The sequence below is a fragment of the Typopeltis vanoorti genome, chromosome 17 (genome assembly GCF_054136105.1).
Source record: "Typopeltis vanoorti isolate ZY-2024b chromosome 17, IOZ_Tvanoo_1.0, whole genome shotgun sequence".
Lineage (NCBI taxonomy): Eukaryota > Metazoa > Arthropoda > Arachnida > Uropygi > Thelyphonidae > Typopeltis > Typopeltis vanoorti.
Genome location: NC_143565.1, coordinates 60,857,368 through 60,871,803, shown reverse-complemented (window position 1 = coordinate 60,871,803; position 14,436 = coordinate 60,857,368). Strand labels below are relative to the sequence as shown.

Genomic DNA, 14,436 nt, shown 5'->3' with positions numbered 1-14,436 from the left:
TACAGAGATTCAATCACCATTTCATACACTGATAATTATCATTAGGACTACTGCTCTTCAAGAAGAAGCAGCATAACATTAGAGTGACTTCCAAGCCACTACAAACCATTCGCAGCCTTCCTAGACCTTAAAGACAGCATCCCCTTTTACAAACATACTAGTCTATGTAACACCATGCTCATGTTGTTTGGCTTACTTCATAGGGCAGATGAGATAAAAAAGAATGTCTGAGATGTTGAGCACAAAAATAAGAACGATCTAGTCTGTCCCACCATACTTGAACTACCAGCCATACATATTTCTGAGATATTGTCTCCATGCACTATTTAAAGAACTTTTATTCTAGACTTTTAAAGAATTCATGACAGTTATCCATTCACAAGAGGTTCTTAACAAGAACCAAGGATCAATTATCTTCAGTTTTTATTGGGTCACCGCCATGCAAGTTTACATTCTTGTGAGGATGAATTCATTCATTTCCATTATTACAATCTTTTCAGTGTTATACAACTAGTTGGTTATCAATTTTTATGTGCTTTTTTATAATCCTGAAAAAGCCACCAGTTGTAAGCGAAACTAGTTCGCATAAGTATCTAATATTTTGAACAACTAATAAAAGACAATTATCATTCTCATTTAGTCATCAAACCTTATAACATGACAATCTAAAGGTCAAACCAAGAAAACAGATCTGATTCAATCTTGTTTGTGCATCATCCTTTATTGTAAGAAAGGAGATAGGCATGTTTCAGCATTGCTACATTATCCTCATCTCACTGAAGAATTGCATTGAATTATTTAAATTATATTTTGGAATTTATATTCTTGTTTTCATCCTTTATCTAAGCATGAGTAAAACAAATTTGCACATGTATCTTCAGAAACAGGCTACTTATATACAGAGGCTGCTGACTTCGCATCAAATTGCCTGAATATATCACAATGCAGCATACCTTTCAGACATGTATACTACAACCATACATTATGGAAAAATGTTTCTGGCTGAATAGCAACTCTTCCCATAATGTATGGTAATACAGATGTCCAAATGGAGGTGTGCTCTGTGTGTGTGCTCTGTGTGTGTGTGTGTGTGTGTGTGTGTGTGTGTGTGTGTGTGTGTGTTATGGGATACTGGGACAATCTGATGTGAAGTCAAAAGTAGTCTAGTTGTGAAAATACTTTACACTGAAGCTTTTGTTTGTTCACATATGAGTAGGGATAAAATAAAATTATATAATTTCTTGTCAAGTATAATTTACTCTCTCTGACCAAGCAAATAATAATAATAATTTGCTATGAAGAGCACAAACATCTCAAGCTTCAAATGAATAGGAGGAATGGAATGTATTACAATCAGAAACTCTGGATAGGTTGATGGGTCAATAAATAGCCATTTATGTATAAAGGAAAAGGATGGCATCAGACAAGAACATCTGATTTCTTTAGGTTAGGACAACAGAATGTTTCATAGTTGTTTTTAATCCACATTCTATATCAATAAGTTAGACATTGTATGTGGATAAGTGGTTGGACAATAGACAAGTATTAGAATGTGGTATATGGGAGATGTGATTCTGCCAGATGTAAGGTGACCAGTGGTGTGTCCCAGGGATTACTCCTTGGATTAGTGTTGTTTAATATATACATCAATAATATTGGAAAGGGGCTGACAGATCTTCAGTTTGCTGATAATGCAAAGACAGGCAAGCCATCAGAGATGAAACTGGCATACAGCATTTGCAGGGTAATTTGAATAAGCTGGAAGTGTGAGCAAAAGATAATAGCTATCAATTCAATGTTACAGTGTAAAGTTATGCACTTTGGCATGATGCAATATCCAACAGCACATTATATTGGTAGGATTATGCTTGGAGTATTGGTGGATAGAAAGTTGAAATTCAAAGGTCACACAGCACAAATTGCAAATACAAATCACAAGATAATTGTGATGTTGAAACAAACATTGACATGTCAGGATATGGCAGTCATTTTGCCTCTTTACAAAGCAATGATATGACAGCATCTACACTACTGTACACAGATTTCATCTCCTGGTTTCCAAAAGTATAAAGAAGCTGTGGGAAGGCTGCAAAAAAGTTAAAGATGGTATCAGGATTATGGAATGCAGATTACGAGGATAGATTGCGAGTATGGAACTGCAAACGCTTGTAGACATAAGAGGAATAATACAATAGAGGTCTATGAACTTTAGAGAGGGCATTATAGGATATATATATATATATACATATTTCATTACATGGAAGGTGGGGTGAGGACAAGAAGCATCAGTGGAAGTGAAATTTGTGTACGTTAAAAGCTAAGAGCTAGATTTTTTTCTCTCATAGAGCCTTTAGTGAATGAAACAATTTGCCTGTTGAAGTAGTGAGTGCATCTAGTGTGAATGAGTTTAAGAAAACTTATGGCAGCTGGTGTAGGCGATGTATGGAGTCACTCAATGAGTCTGACTCCATAGAGGTCTAATAATAAGAAGAAAATGGCTTTTATATATAAAGCCTAGTATATATTTTATATATTATTATTATTACGGGCAACTCCAAGGAGTCGACAGACTTATCGAGGGAGGCCCTAACATCATGTCAAGAAAAACTATTCGACATTCACACAGTATCTATCATACCTCGCCTTAAACTCATTCAAGGTCATAGCACCAACAACAGACTCTGGCAGCTTATTCCACTCATTTACCACTCTCCAAGTAAAGAACCTAGCTCTAACACCCCTGTGAACCACATTTTTGCCCAGCTTCCATGTATGGTCCATAGTCCTCCCACCACCAGCCCTATTCTCAAAAATATCTTCTGGATTAATCTTATAGAAACCCTTCAGTAATTTGAATGTCTCAATCATATCACCCCCTTTCCACCTATCAACCAGTTTTTGCAACCCACAAATCTTCAATCTGTTCTCATAAGGTTCATTCCACAGAACTGCCACCATCTTATCTCTGGATCCTCTCCACCTCCTCCCCATCAAGAAGAAACCCTGGTGCCTGTATCTGGGCACAGTAGTCCAAATGGAGTCTTATCAGGGCTCGATATAGAGGAACAAAAACTTGTTTGTCTCTGCTCGTTAAAGTATTTTTCAGTAACCAAGTGATTTGATGAACTGTTTTAGCCACTTTCGCAATGTGCCCCCGTAAAATTCAACTCCCTATCCACCAACACTCCCAAATCCCTGGCCTCATCAATCTCCTGGAGTACGGTTCTACCAATGTGATATACTGCTGCTAATCTTTTCACTCCAAAATGCATAACCTTACACTTTGCCACATTAAATTGACATCCATTTTCCTTAGCCCAGTCCTCCAAACTATCCAAATCATCCTACAAAATTTTGACATCCTGTGCACTCACAATTGCTCTACCCAACTTTGCATCATCAGCAAACAAGTGAACACTTCCTCTCAGATCCTTTCCTATATCGTTAATGAACAAATTGAAAAGTAGTGGTCCAAGAACAGAACCCTGCAGCACACCACTAGTCACAAGCAGTCTTTTGTACTCCACTCCTGAATAAACCACTCTCTGGTATCTCTCCATCAACCACCCTCCTATTCATCTCACCAACCCTATATCCATCCCCATCTGCTCCAGTTTACTGATTAGAGTTCCATGTGGTATCCTATCAAAGGCCTTGGCAAGGTCCGGTAAAATCACTGAAAACCCATTACCCTTATCCAGTTCAGTCGTTACTGTGTTATAAAACGTGAGCAAATTACTGAGGCATGATCTACCCTTCACAAAACCATTTTGTCCCCATACAGTATCCCATTTTCATCTATCCAATCCTGCATTCTTCTCTTGACTAGTTTCTCCAAGACCTTGACAATGATTCCTGATATGCTAATCGGTTGGTAATTTACAACAGCAGTCTTGGAACCTCTTTTATGCAGTGGAACTATTTTCCTCTCTTTCCACCCCCTTGGGACTAACCCAGACCCAAGACTCAGATTAAATAGAATTGTCAAGGGTACTAACAATTCTTTAGCCGCTTCACGTACGACACGAGCTGGTATACCATCCAATCCCACAGATGTATTGACATTGAGGTTTTGTAATAGACTACTCACCTCCACCTCATTCACCACAATTCCCATATAAACTTTTGGTTCATTCATTTCTGCAATGTCACCACCTGGATGATATACTCTTGCAAAGTACTCGCTCAGTAATTCAACTATATCAACTGATTCAGTTACCTCCCCACCATCGGCATTCTTTAAAATCATTCTGCCATATACATTTTTTCTTCTACTTGCAACATATCGAAAAAACTGTTTAGTATTGTCTATAGCCTGCATGGCCAATGTTCTTTCGTAATCCTTTTTTGCTTTTCTTACCACACTCATTACCCTTCTGGGCTGGGCTTTATACTGTTCATGTGTCTGCCAGTCACCTTTCTCCTTAAATTCCCTCCATAGTTGTTTCTTTTTTTGCAGCTCAAGCTTAATGGTGTTATTCATCCATTTAACTCCTACTTGATTTATTATTCAGACTCTAGGTATACAGTCAGCCATTGCTTCATGCACACACTTCTTAACTGTCAACTTCTAGCCCTTGCAGTTTTATATGCCATGGCACTGTACCAATCAATCTCCTAAGCTTGTCATACTTACCAGCCCGATAATTCCACATGTACCCTGTCTTAACTGTAAATCCCACACCTTTAGCCACCTCCCAAGTCAAGACCCTATGACTGCTCTCACCAATTGGTGGCAACGTGGTCATATTCGTTACAGCCAAATTCTCAGATGCAATTACTAGGTCAAGCACTCTCTGACCCCGAGTATTTTCCATTACATGCTGTCACAGATAGTTATCCCTTAATAACCACATAAAATCCAATTCCTTCCTCCCATGTGTCCTCTCCTCCTTCCAATCAATGTTACCATAGTTGAAATCTCCCATAATAATTACCCTCCTTCCACTCATTTCTTCTATTTGCTTGTGCATACTATCTCCACCATCTATTCCATCACCTGGTCTATAGCAGCACCCAACTGTATATTTTGCTCTGCTAGTTTCAATCTCACACCAAATAGCCTTAAATGTACTCTTATCTCTACCTGCGGTTCCACTTCTATTCTCCTTGGCTGTAGCTCATCTGCTATCATCAATAACACACCTCCCCCCATTTTATTCTCCCTGTCTCTCTCCTGAACACACCATACCCCTCACATTCAATCCCACTAGCTGTGTCATCTTCTGTCAGCCATGTTTCACTAATGCCAATAACCTGTGGTCTGAGAGTGCCAACCAAGGCCAAAAATTCTTCCTTCTTGTTCCTAATACTTCTGGCATTTGTATACATGAACTGAAGAAGCCGATTTGTCCCATCCCTGTTTTGATGCCTTATACTAACTATCCCATTCTGATTTGTGGTCTTTCCTACTCGCTTGGGCATATTACACACATTCATATGCTCAACTGTCTCCCTAAAATCTGCATATCTACTTCCCCCCTCTTAATAACTCTAGTTTCCCTGGTTCTGTACATTCACTTCCACGACATTTGACAACACCTTTTCAAGTCTCCGCACACCAAATCCATTCATTTTATAAAAATCCTTTCGCCCATTGAACTCATTCCACACATCCACGAACTCCACATCACTCAAACATAATTCATGCATAAAGTCATTAGCAATTATGGCCCTCCTTCTATACTATTCACTGTCATGCCATGGCAACAGACTCACCATCCTAATTTTCTCACTCTTTTCTTTTGCTACCTCAAGCAATTTCTTCACATCCTCATTCATAGCCTTTTTTGTTTCTTTTCAAATCATTTGTACCCGCTACCACTATCAGTTCCTTCACCAGCTGTTTTTGCATTCTAATCGACTCGCTTACATTCTTTATGGTCGCACGGGGTTGGTACGATTTTGTTAAACTCTCAACTAACACACCTCTTACTAGGGAATCTCTATACAACACACACTCTTTCATTTTGTTTACACTCACTTTTCTATCATACTTTTGCCAATTATTAGTCGGTACACTTGTTAAAGATTTTTGCCAACATTCCAGTTGCTGGTTTACTCCATGTATTGGTCCGCGTAATAGAGCTATTTCACTCGTTGCGTCAGTGTCATCATTTTTATTTTCCGATGATTCATTCAATACTTTTGTATATAACTTCATTCTCTCTTACAACGCCACTCTCACAGCTATCAGGTACTACCTCGTAAATATCCTCATTCATACCTCTAAATCGCTGTTATCTAGATTCTCGCTTTCAACAATGTTATCACTCACACAACCTGAAACACTCTTTAAATCCTCACATTCTTTACACTTTTTGCACACATTCACTCCACTTAACATATACAGCCTATTATATCCATGAAGATCACACCATCATCATAGTCAAAAATCTGTTATCATGAAGACCTTATTACCTTGTGCCCATTCTTTGTGTTCTTCAGATGAGCTTTATAGAAAGAATTACAACACATTAAGTCAACTTTCTTAACAAATAGTTTTAGTGATATCTTCTGGTGCTTAACAGTTAGAGGATTGTTGTTTCTTCTGTTCAAGAGGAAGTAACTTATTCCTCTCCCTAATGTGCAAGGAATTTCTGAACATATGGAGAAAATGATAAAACCAACGAACATTTTTTATTGCCTTTTCTCCTGTCAGAAAAATCTCCATTTTCCCCATATCTCCTAAATATGAGCTTCCTTCTCTGGGCTTTCCAGGTGTTTACCACATTCCTTGTTAATGTGGCTTATATTATGGACAAACTGGAAGCTCTCCTTTTATTCATCATAAAGAATATAAGTTATATCAAATATCACCAGCCAAAATAGTCTAGACTTGCTGAATATGGATCTCCAAGTGTTGTTCTATAATAGCTGTAACTAAGCAAATATTTCATAAAAACATTTTCAATGTGAGTTTCCATGTTTTGTATTTATTATCAGCGAGAAAACTGACTCAATTACAGAAGGTGATAGCCGACCTAAAGGACAACAAAGAAAGTAGTAGCACCAAAGATCTGATGGATAAACCTTAATGCCTGATCTCATCAAATACTCTCAAAATGTCTGAAATAACAGCATAGGTTTTTCCACATATTTCCAATGAATATGTCAAGAGGTGGACAACTTAGACTAAGACACATCTGTTGTAGATCTGAAGTTACAGAATCCATACTGGAAGTCATTAACTAGTAGATTCCAGGTAGGCAATGATTTGAGTGCTGATGACCTTCTCCATTATTCAGAGAACAATGAGTCAGTAGTTCAATGGCAGACTCATCTCCCTTCTTTGAAATGGGCTGAATAACTTGCTTTCATTTTTGTAGGCGTAGGTTTCTGTGGTTTAGTAGTTCAAACATAAAGATTCCGGTATTGCGACCACATGTTTATTAAGATAAATAAGAATAAACAAACCCGGCAAATTTCGTATGTCATTTGACTTGCATCTTCAGGAGTTAAAGGTAACTAAAAGTTTAAACACAAAAAATGAGAAATTACTCAGAATAGTCCATTCTATGATGTCATGGCCGTCTAACTGTTCGTTAAATTAAAAATCTGAATGCTAAGTGTGAACAATGCTGGATGTTGTCACATTCTGTGTTCACTTTCACACTGTGCGATGTCTGACTTAGGTATATTTTTTATCAATGCTGACCAAACATGGTGTAGAATTAGGCCCTGGTTTTTTTTTGCATTGCATTGGAATTCTAAGCATATTTGCAGCTACTTTAAATTTCCTTGTTAAACAGTTTTTTTCAATATAAGACATGTTCATTTTATGCCAGAGTACATTATGGCCGGTGGAAGTTTAGATTTTTAATTTAACGAACAGTTAGACGGCCATAACATCATAGAATTTGTGTTTAAAATTTTAGTTACCTTTAACTCCTGAAGATGCAAGTCAAATGACATACAAAACTTGCTGGGTTTGTTTATTTTTATTTATCTTAATAAACATGTGGTCGCAATACAGAATCTTTCTTTTGAACTTGCTTTCGTGTTGTGAGTAACACATTAGCCAGGTATAAAATAATACAGAGATGATACAAGATACCCATGTTAGTTTCAGAGCACCACTTTAAAAACTGGAGAGATACCATCAGAAACTGAAGATTTTATCTTGGTTCTTTAAGTTTCCTCTGATGTCTTTTTCCATCTTTTTGAAAAGGCACAAGATGCACTGTTTCCAATATAGCAGATGATTTCACTTGATCATCTTATATAAGTTATGGATGGATCCTACGTAAAAGTTTGAGGAGAATAATGATGCCACTTCAAGTGCTGTTACATTGGTGCAATCCGGGTAAGAGAGAGAGAGAGTTAAAGCAGTGGAAATGCAAATAACTAGAAATTAGCTGATAGCTTCTGCAAGGACCCAGAAGGAACAACTGCTTATGTTATTATTACAGCTTAAAGACTCATCGAGAGAGGCCCTAAACATCATATCAACTATCCAACATTTGCACAGTATCTATCATACTTTGCTTTGAACTCATTCACAGTCATGGCACCCACAACAATCTATTCCACTCATTACCTATTCTCCAAGGAAAAAAACCTAGTTCTAATACCCTTGCTAAATACACTCTTACTCAGTTTCCATGGATGGCCCCTAGTTCCCCCACCACCAGACCTGTTCTAATAAATTTCATCAATTAATCTTGTAAAAATCCCTCAGCAACTTTTATGCCTCAATCATATCACTCCTTTTCAGCAAAAGAAAGAATGATTATGGAAGGATGATATTGATTGGAGAAAATGGCATAAAGACAGCTGTTGCAGAATGTGTGGTAGAGATACTTAATGAGCAGTTCATAAAGGTCTTTCAATCTTGTGAATGTGACTTCATGGAGAGATTGAGAGCAGTTGATGATGGGGAGGAGAGACTGACTGTAAGTGAGCAAGAGGTGTTTGGGGGAGTTGAGTAAACTAAATGTTAATAAGGCTGTGGGACTTGATAATATATCACCACGTATTCTGAAGGAATGTATCAGGGAGCTGACACCTGCTTTGACAATTTTTTTTTTAATACGAGTCTTGCATTCAGTCAAGTTCCTAATGAGTGGAAGGAGGGCAAGATTGTGCCACTTCATAAAGGAGGTGATCACACTCAAGCATCAAACTATAGGCCTATCTGTGTGTCAGGTGTTGTGGTTAAGTTGTTGGAGAAGCTTGTGAGAACTAGGATCCAGAGTTGGGTTGACAACAATGGTATTATCTTTGATGGACAGCATGGATTTGCTAAAGGGAGATCATGTTTTAGTAATCTACTTACTTATTGCAATAAAGTGATTGCTTCCTTGGACAGAGGAGAAGGATACACAGTAATATACTTGGATTTCGCAAAGGCTTTTGATAGAGTACCGCATGATAAGTTGACAGTCAAACTAGAGCAGATGGGGTTGGATATTAGATTAGATTGGAGACTGGCTATCTGATAGGTATCAACAAGTTGTGTATGGGGGAAAGAGATATCCAGGAAATGGAAAGTCACTAGTGGAGTGCCTCAGGGGTCAGTTTTGGGGCCATTACTGTTTAACTTGTATATTAATGATATTGGTGAAGATTTGGATGGAGATATTCAGTTATTTGCAGATGATGCAAAGTTGGGACGAACCATAAAGAGTAGTGAAGATGTTGTGGCCTTACAAGAAGACTTGAATAAATTGAGTGATTGGGCACGGAAATGGGGATGCGAGTTCAATGTTACAAAATGTAAGGTTTTAAAATTTGGAAAACATAGATGGGATGCAGAATTTATGCTTGGTGAGGATATATTGTTGGTGGAGGATATCTGGGGGTGATAGTGGATAAAGATCTGAAATTTAGGGGACACATAGCTAAAATTATGGTGAAGACAACACAAAGGCTTCTGGGAATGATGTGGAGGACACTGCCGTGTAGAAGTAGGGAGATTCTTGTTCCATTGTATAAGGCTCTGATATCAGGCCACACATGGACTATTGTGCCCAGATTTGGTCACCTGGTTTTCAGAGATGTTGGAAAGGGTCCAAAGGCCATTTTGGATCCTTTCTTTTCTCACCTCTGGAATGTCGAGTATGAGGAAAGATTGAGATAATGTAATCTGCAGAGTCTGGTGAACAGGAGGAAGAGGGGAGATATGATAGAGACCTACAAGTGTAAGGAGTTGTTATAGGATCAATGCTGGAGAAGTTCTACAGAAAATAGTGGGAGATCAGGGAAGAACCAGAGGTCATCCCTGGAAACTATATAAAGAGGATGCGAGTAGGGGAGTGAGAGGCAGGTTTTTTCGTGCGGATTTGTAAATGATTGGAATGCCTTGCCTGAGAGTATGGTCTGCAAGGAGTTTAAGTATGATGAGCTGTGTGTGTGTGTGATAAAAGGACCTCCCAGATGAGTCTTTGACTCCATGAGGTCTTGGGATAATAATAATAATATTAACTGTTTCTGTAACCCACAAATTTTCAAACTGCTCTTGTAAGGTTCGTTCCATAGGCCTGCTACCATCTTGGCCACTCACCTCTGGATCCTCTCCACCCAGTCATTACCAAGAAACCCTGGCACCCAGATTGCAGAAGTCAAGATGGAGGATCTTATCAAGGCTCAATAAAGAGGAATAATAACCTGCTTGTCTGCTCATCAAAATATTCTTCAGTAATCAAGTAATCTGATGAGAAGCTTTAGCCACTTTTGCTTTGTGCCCCCTAAACTAACTCCCTATCCACTAACACTCCCAAGTCTCTGACTTCAATTTCCTGGAGTAAGTACAGTTCCCCTGATGCAGTATACAGCTGGTAATCTTCTCACACCAAAAGGCATATACACCTTGCCACATTAAACTGACATTCATCCTCCTTTGCCCAGTCAGCCAATCTATCCAAATCATATTGCAAAATTTTGTCTGTATTAACTATTGCTTTACCCAACTTTGAATCATCGGTAAATAACTGAACAGTTCCTCTTAGATTCTTTCCTATATTGCCAATGTGTAAATTAAACAGTAGCAATCCTAGAACAGTACCCTGCAGCACGCTACTAATCACAGGCCTTCTTTTGGCCTCTACTCTTGAATAATCCTGAATTTGGACTCTACACCAACCCTATATCCATCCCCATGTGCTGCAGTTTACTGATTAGAATTCCATGTGCTAATTAAAATATAGCAGGCAAATTTTCTGCAGCTGGCCCTTTAATAGGCCTATCTTTTTTTTGATGGCTATTTTCAACATTTAATGCATGTTTACTGCAGGCTGAGAATGAGACTGGAGTTCTGGCCTCCAGCCACTTGATTTTTTTGGACTGTCTTGACACAAACCACAGCTTTGATAGCGAGGCAGGAATTCTGAATGATCTGGAGAATAAAGGTTTCTATAAGGTGCTCCAATGTTTAGGTGAAGAACCTTGGCCATGGCAGTCTGAACACAGAAAGGAAGAGTATTTCAAGAGATCAACCCCACCTACTTGTCTCCATTGCAGTGCCTAAGGACATAATGCTGAGAATGGCTGAAGGAAACATGTTCTGTGGAGGAAACCTGCACAAGATCATGATCTGAGTTATCAGGAGGACAAGTAAATATAAGTAGGTGAAGAAATCAGAGCGAGTTAGAATTTGATCAGATGTTAAAAGATCAACCAGTCTATCCAAAGTAGGCCAAGTTCAGACAGAGAGAACCTCAAACTCAAGATGAGTAATGGGATGAACCTGATCCTTCAAAGATTGAATAACGGTTGCTAATTGTGACATGGAGATCATAAAGATCATCAGCTATCTTTTCAGATGTATCCTCAATATAGGGGATTGGAATATCTTGATCTCTGAAGAATTCTAGAAATTCCTTTCCTTTATTACCATGTGCTGTTTCCTATGTAAAATTTATATGATTACTGTTAAAAATTCTCTTTCTCCCTCTGTCTTATATAAATACAATAATGTTTATTTAATTTTTGATTTAAAAAAAAAAAAAAATTAATATCTCAAAGTTTAACCCAACAAAAATGACCTCATATATTCATTCTCAGTAACCTTTCCTGAAAATGTATTAGATCTTTACCATGAATTAATAAATGAAACTATTTTTGTTCTTTGCCACATGCCTCAGTTGTTCTTATGTGAATCCAATCAATGAAAGGTTCCCACATGTCCTGCTCTACCTTGTGAAAGAACTTCGACATGAAAATTTTTTTGAACTACTTCAGACTTATGCTAAATGGAATGGTAGTATTGCACCAGGATGAACTTCAACTCACACCTAAAGACATCTGCAAATATCCATCCTCACACATAGCGTACTTGGTGGAGAGATATCCACTCAGCCAACCAGACCAGATCTTGCATTACTGTTTTAAATACTTTGGCATATGTTTGTTAAATAAACCCTATAGAAACAGCAGCTTCCAAGGTTGTGTATAATAAATATAAATCATTTGTAGTTCAATAATCATTCAGGTTATTGTACCAGAACAATCCAGGTAACATGGGTGGTGGATCTTGGAATTTCTGGACTGATGTGCTGCTGTTAGTGTTCAGTGAGATCCCCCCACACACACAAAAAGGGGCATACGCTGTTTAATGAAATAACCTCTCAGATCTGCACTGTTCTCTATTCACTTTTCTATACTACAGCACCTTTAATTATGTGAAATAACTAGTGCCATATACTCCGCCTTATGAATCTTAACCAAAGATACTCTTAATAACGCTTTAGCAACACACAAACAATTAAAATAACATGCGAAATTAGAAATGACATAAAACTACAACCGAATTACATTTCCCCCCCCCCCTCAAGCATTAGCTCTCAGCTACAGTTAGGGTCGGCATGATTCGAGGAAGAATCTCAGATAACCGTAGTCTCACCACTGAAGGTTGAAATTACTGTTTAAACAATAGTAGAAATCGGTGACTAATCTCTCACGATCCCATCGTTTTCAGAGGGTGGGAATTGTACATTAAAGTTTTTTTGTTTTTTTTTTTTACATGCCATTAAACGAAACAAAATGAATATGAAATCATGCCACATAAAATAAAAATAAAAATAAAGTAATCCACTTTCGGAAACATGCAGCGGGAGGCTAGAATGCAGAGAATTATCATCTCTCGAGTACAGTAACTGGATTAATATAAATACTACTACGGCAAAAGCGTGATGTAATTTTATCGTTCCGATTTATATTGGATTTTATAGAAGAATGAACTCTGAACCTTTCTGTGTTCAGATACCGTGTTAAACTGGAAAATATCCGTAAGCAGATATCACAAATAATCATTACACCAAGAAACTTCCGTAGAAATAAAACTACCATTGGTCCTACGAACACAAGATAACCGAAGGATTTAATAAATCTTACCTGTCCAAAACCTATTTAGTCATCCCGATTTCCCTCATGCCTAGCAAATGAGAGAAGGAAATATAATAATGGGAAAAAAAAAAAACGTACTAGATGCAAATAAATACACAATACAGAAATCAGTTCTTTACATTAAAAAAAAAAAAAAAATCAAGACGATAAATTAGACTTCCACACATAAAATCCCAATAGTAAGAAATGTCAAGTACAGCAACCTCCAGTAGTCTCCAACTCCCAAACTCAAAAAAGCGCACTACAAATAATCTCCAGCCGTATAGTGGCGCCAGAATACAAAATTGTCTATCAAATACATTCATCATGTTTTCTTTGTTTTGTTTTGCTTTTTTTTTAATCAATCTTTATCGCCGATTCATGGGTTACATTAAAAATAAAAAAGGGTTAAAAATTACATAAAAAAGTAACAGCAAAGAGTCAGTAAGCAATACGAATATTTTATTTCGCTGCTTCTTCTCTGTCGCCTTTACCCCGAAAGAAAGTACGTGGGGGCCCTTTCGGTTCTAATTAACTTTTTGAACACAGAGCAAAAAAGCAGTCTTAACACTTTATCCTTCAACGGTACCTGAAGGGGAAGGAGGGAGTTCAAACAAATTAAAAATAAAGCCTAACGGGAGAGAGTACGACAGACAAGTGCCGCCATCTCATGAATATAAATCTGAATAGGCAATATTGTCTGCAAGATTGTCAGTTCTATGATCAATTTTTGATTTATGATGTTAAAAGTCGGAATTTCTAGGAAAGCAATCCTGGTTGCTAGTGCTAAAAATATACTAACACGATAAGCAACTGAAAAAAAGGACTAAAAAAAAGTACCTATAGTTTCCTCTTTCTTCCACTCAAGTGACCCCAACATCTGCTGTGAACGAATCACAGAAATTATTCTCAGTTTTGTGGAAACTATCATCCCCCATTCAACAGATAATCCACATTCACTTTCCAAATCCTGCTTCAACGAAAATGTGTCAAACCAATCAAAGAAAAAAAAATTCAGCACACTGCATGTGACTCACATGAACTCCAGCTTCATACACTGCCTATACCAAAGCACACAGCATGTGCAAATCATCCAAATCCGATTTCATAAAA

General features: G+C 37.7%; 1 protein-coding gene across 3 annotated transcripts in view; it reads right to left on the bottom strand.

The window, feature by feature from the left end:
• The window catches only part of LOC150097438 (uncharacterized), an 857,342-nt gene extending 843,853 nt beyond the window's left edge, over positions 1-13,489 (bottom strand). For all 3 annotated transcript variants that reach the window (XM_090406999.1, XM_090407000.1, XM_090407001.1), the window contains exon 1: positions 13,333-13,489. The gene's annotated coding sequence lies outside the window, so the exon portion shown is untranslated. The remainder of the gene's footprint in view (positions 1-13,332) is intronic.
• Positions 13,490-14,436: the final 947 nt, after the last annotated feature.